The sequence below is a fragment of the Mastomys coucha genome, unplaced genomic scaffold, assembly GCF_008632895.1.
Source record: "Mastomys coucha isolate ucsf_1 unplaced genomic scaffold, UCSF_Mcou_1 pScaffold17, whole genome shotgun sequence".
NCBI classification, from domain to species: Eukaryota; Metazoa; Chordata; class Mammalia; order Rodentia; family Muridae; genus Mastomys; species Mastomys coucha.
The window spans coordinates 5,662,760-5,668,493 of NW_022196899.1; positions in this window are offsets into that span (position 1 = coordinate 5,662,760).

Below are 5,734 nucleotides of genomic sequence, written 5' to 3' on the forward strand. Positions count from 1 at the left end.
GCTGGCCTCGAACTCAGAAATCCGCCTGCCTCTGCCTCCCAAGTGCTGGGATTAAAGGCATGTGCCACGAGTTTTCTTTTCTAAATACTTGGTAGAATGTCTCGGGTTATTGGGTGCTCTGTCAACTTTGCTGGAACGAGACGAATTTGTTGAACTATTTGTATCTGCTCCTTGTCTTGAGCCAGCGGCCCAGATGATAAGAGTCTACAAGCCTCTCAGTTCTGTATCTAGAAACATCTGGAACTGCTTGATTGTATTTTCAGCTTATACAGCTGCTTTGTCTATACCTACTTTTAAGGAACAATGTAAATTATGAGCCAATGAGTTATCTGTAATTATTTTTGAGTTGTTTTCTTATATCGCAGTGTACAGAATCTGTTTATTTAGCAGTAAGAAAGGGGCTAACATCACCTTAGTCTCTTTCAAGCTGCTATACCAGAGCACTGGAGGTTAGATCATTTTATAAGGGAACATTTTTTTTCTAATAGTTTGGAAGAAGATGTAAAGTCCAAAGTCAAGGTGCTAGAAGGCTTGACTTGTGGTAAGGACACTCTTGGCTTCCGAAATGGTGTCTTAAATGCTGCCTCTTGCATGGGACAGGGAAGGGCACCATCTTCCTTTAAGTTGCCAAGGACTGCAGGAGCAGAGAGACAGCAAGAGGAAGGACCGAAGCAGCCAGGGCAGCAGGGTCCTTCTGGCTTAGCCCCTATTGTTACAATGACAAGTACATCTCAAAATGAATTTAACAGCTCACAAATACTCAACCTATAGTGGTGAATTACTGTGGGAGAAAGTCAGATTATTGACCAAGAAGTGGGGGGAGGAGGAAGGGGGATTCTTTTTATTCTAAAACATACATGAGTTGTGCCTTGCTTTCTTATTTGGAGACAGAGTCCCTCTTTGTAGCCCAGGCTGGCCAGGACCTTACAGCAATCCTGGTTCATCCTCCCATGTGCTGGGATTACACGCATAAGCTCCTATTCCTGGAGGGGCTTCATTTTTACATGCAAGAAGGGTTAATTTTCTAGGACCAGAAGGGATTTTCTTCTTCAGCAGCCCCACTCAAGTCTTCTCTTCACACTAAAGCTTTCATGGCAGCCTTCTGAATCTTCCTACTTCTCTGAAGACCCCTCCTTGGGTTAGCTGGGCTCCCACTGAAGGGTATCTTATTGGAAGACAATTGGTTCCTACGCCAACACGGTGCTGTGTTCACTTGTTAAAAAGTGTATTCCTGAGTCGGGAAGGCATCTCAGTGGCTAATGCATTTATGAGGGCTGGAGATTGGATCCTTAAAACCAATAAATGGCAGATGGGCATGGTGGCTCGCTGGTGCTTCCATCCCTGAAAGGCAGAGGCAGAGAATCCCCGGAGCAGGCTGGCTAGGAAGACCAGTCCCACTCACCAGCTCTGGTTTTGCATTAGAGCACTTAGATGGTCTCCGTGAATAAGGCTGAAGAGCCATTAAGGATGCTTTAAAGAATGCATTGCCAATCAATTGTGTCGATCGTAAATGTCCATAGATGCCAAACTATGAAAGGTTCCTGCGTTTTCAGAGGCCTGCTCACTAGAAACACTAAAACCACCAATGCGAACATAAAACCACATTCAACCCGGGGTGCAGTTAAACCCAGAGTCGTTGGTTAGGCGCACTGGGAGAACCTCGCCATGTGGGAGGACAGAGCGAGAAGAGAGGAGATATACTTGTTAAACTCGACTTCTCTTCAAGAACACTGAGCCTCAAGTTGTGTTTGGCTCGGTAAAGTCTGTGCTGGGGTTGTATGCCGTGTACATGGGAGATTCACGAGAGGGAAGATGTGGCAACTCTTTCCTCCCAGCTGATTAAGTTCCAGATGCTAGAGTCGCCCCGTTATCCCTCGTTCTCAGGCCCATACCTGGATTCTCATGAACTCCTCACCATGAAAACATCTCTCGCCTGCCTTCATTCCTCCTCCTGCCTTGGCCAAGTAAATCCCGACTAAGCTGCCATTAGCCCTTGTTCTGACATCTGCGGCACCTTCTGATTGTTCTCCTTGTTTCAAGGTAACTTGCTATTCTGCATTCTGTTCCCTTACAGAAGCCAGAGAAATCCCCTCAGATTATGGCATGTATCAGTGAGATCTGACCACGGCTTCCCAAGTTGTAGTTTTAAGTGGTTCTCGCCAGTAGATCCCTTTGGCTTCATCTTAGAGCAGTTTTTTCTCACTGCTATTCCATTGCAGCCACACTGGCTGTCTTCCTGCTGCTTCCCAAACACACTGAAAAGGCTCAGGGGTTGCATAGTATGTGGCCTTAATGTCCGCACCTTGTGTGCTCCTGTAAAATGGATAGACGACCCCCCCCCCAAATTCGGTGATGTTTCCATGGCAGGGGATATTTCTTCCTCACATAAGTTGGGCAGTGACCAGCTTTATGAGGAGTCCATCTTGCACGCTGTCACTCTGGACTCTAGACTAAAGAACCACTCCATATTCGGCATGAAGTAGCAGCGCTGTTTGGAGAGGCATCCCCACCCTGAGCTGGGAGTATAAAAGGGCATGCGGATGAACACAGAAGCCGTAATCTGCATTCCTGCTTTCCAGCTGGAGCCCAGTCACCAGACGAGATCCAATGGGAAGGGAAACGGGACATAAAGTGAAGTGTGGGTCAGGGAAAGAGAGGCTGTGGTAAGCATCCATGTATCCTGTCATAACCTGGTACATTTGTCTGTCCCTTTCTTTAGGTCTAAGCTGTCACCTTAGAAGTACCTTGATGCCACTGTGTAACTACAATGCCTGGCCTGGGCTTATGCATCCTCAGCTCCGTTTTGTTTCTGTCTTTAAGTAGCACATTTTTTTCCTTTACTTCTAAAATTGTTTATCTCTTGTAGCAGTTTGAAATGCAGCTCCCACAGGACGTATCGAAGAACTAATCCCAGAACCTGAAAATGCGGTGCTATTTGGATCTTCAGATGTGAGGAAGGATTATGAAATGACATCATTTCTGGGTGGCTGAAGGGAGCCCTAAACCCAACCACAAAAGAAATCACAGGTGTAGGTGCGTGTGCACCCATGGGCGTGCGTGCGTGCGTGCGTGCGTGTGTGCGTGCGTGCGTGCGTGCGTGCGTGCGTGCGTGCGTGCGTGCGTGTGTGTGTGTGTGTGTGTGTGTGTGTGTGTGTGTGTGTGAGATTGGGAGCGGGTGGCAGGGCCACATGAGCCAGGCAGAATTTGGAATTACATAGCCGTATTTAAGAATTCCTGGAGCCATCAAGCGGTGAAAGAGGAAAGGGAGGGTTCCTCACAGAGCCTGCAGGGATGTGGCCACTTCGACGCTTTGACCTTGGACTGCTGGTCCCAGAACTATGAGAAATGAAGGGAGGAATCGAAGGAAGGAACAAAGGAAGGAAGGAAGGAGGAAGGGAGGGAGGGAGAGACAGAGAGGGAGGGAGAGACAGAGAGGCAGAGGGAGAAAGACAGTGACAGTAACAGAGACAGGTGCTGTTTGATAGCCCAGGCTGGCCTCCTGTCAAAGTTTCTTTTGTGCTGGAATCACAGGTGTGCGTACCATGACCACCTGAGACAATAAACTTCTGTGTAGAGTTTTTGTTTTGTTATTATATTTGCAGTGCAGAGAACACTGCCCAGCATGCCAACACTGGTTGAATGAGTAAGTAGAAATAGGCAAACACCTTCAGCTCCCACAGAAGATGCGTCTGACTTTGTGAACAGCTTTAATAGCCACTATAAAATGATCTGTCCACGAAGACTGTCTTTTGGTGCGTCCCCATTCCAAGACAAGCTGTTTAGTTATTGAGGGCTGAGACGCTGAACTCTGGAATAAAACTGTCACTGTGGAATCATCGACACATGTATTAGATATATACCACTTACATCTCGGTTTCTACGTCTGTAAAAATGGACCGTGTCTGTATAAGCTTAGGGAAGAGTTGCGTGAGATAATGTATAGGTACTGTCTAGGGTGTGATATAGGAGTATGTCCTGAGAAACATTGCTGAGCTATAAATACTGTGTGTCAAAATTATGTTTATTTTCTTGCCTGCTGGATATTCCAATTTAACAACACAATGCTGTGTGTGTTCAGTGTGTTCAGTGTGTGTGTGTGTTCAGTGTTCAGTGTGTGTGTGTGTGTGTGTGCATGTATGTGGAAGCCAGAGAACACCACCAGCTGCTGTGCCTCCAAATGTCATCCCCCTTGGCTTTCTAACAAGGGGCTGTCACTTGACTTGGAAATTGCTGGTTCCTTGAGGCTGGTAGACTAAGGAGCCTAGGGAATCTGTCTGTCTTTGTTCCCCTGCCCCATGTTGGGATTGCAAACCTGTGTTCTTCCACATCTGGCTTCTTCTTCCACATCTGGCTTTTTAAAATCCGTTGGGGTCTGGCTGTCAAATTCAGGTCACCACGCTTATAAGGCAAACACGTTACCAAATGAACTATGCCCCCAGTTCCCGTTCCCCTTTGGACCGCGTGGCTGACAGGGGCTGTGGTCTGATGATCTGTTGTTTGTCTTTGTTAGGGCATCGCCATGCATAACACAAGCCTAGAAAATAAAGGACAAATTTCAACAGCTGAGTACTGTGTCTATACAATCGTAATTCACACCATCATAAAAAAAAAAACAACGAAGTTCAACATTTGAAGGGGAAGATGATCTACATGCACTCAAGGTTGTGTACTTAGCTGTAGAAACGGATGGGTTACTAAAATAATAATAATTGCTTAGGATTAAGAGGGGACGTAAAATTATCTCTTAATCTAAAATAGCATTTATCTGTCATAACATTTCTTCACGAGACACTCCAGTCAAGTAAGTCCTCCCTAGCCACGACAAACCTGACTGCGCTGTTACACGCGAGAAACACTTTCACACGTCACGTGGAACGCATAGGAATATTTCATTGAACAACTTGCTGGGAAAACAAGGTAAGCTCATTCCGAGAAGCCCAGACGGTAGGGGAAGGTGGGCGCCTCTTCCTGCGTCTGTGTCCTCGAGACTTGCTGCACTTAACACGGCAGGGCAAAGCTCTGCTGCTTTGTGAAAATTCACGATGTCCTTTCTGTCCCTGCTGTGGTTTAGTGCATACATACCGTATATTGATACTGTGTGCCACTCACCGATGCAACATTGCAGAAACCGCAATTATTTGTTTACATGTATTAGCATGACAGAGTAGAGTCAAAAAAGTCTTAAGACTTTAAGTTATCACCGCAGATAACTAAAGAAACCTGAGGAGAGGTCTCTGAGAGGATCAGAAGGTGGAGGGTGTTGACTAGAGAGGGTGGGAGCCAGCCCAGCACTGGAAGACAAGATGGGCTCTTTTGGTCAGTTTCATTCTTTTGTTCATGGATTAAAAATATTTCTCAGAATTTCAGAATTTAAATTTAAAAATAAAAAAAAAATGTCTTCTTTAATACTGATTTTCTTTTTAGCTCCCCTGTTTGTCAATGGGAAGTTGCTGCCACTCCTGGCTGTGGAGAGGGGATAGATAGAGAAGCCCTGGGACTGGAGCTGAAGCTCCTGGTCCTGGCTGAGGACATCTTCTTAGCTGCTCCAGTGCCCGTCCCAGTGATATGGCTCACTTCTTCAGAGAGTCTCTTTAAATCGCAGCTGGATTAAAACTCAACCTGGCTGGGCTCATTCTCCAGTGTTAATAATGTGTATGTATGTGTCTGTCTTCGTTACGTTTCTATTGCTGTGACCTGGCTAAACTCAACGGGGCAGGGAAAGGGTTTATTTGAC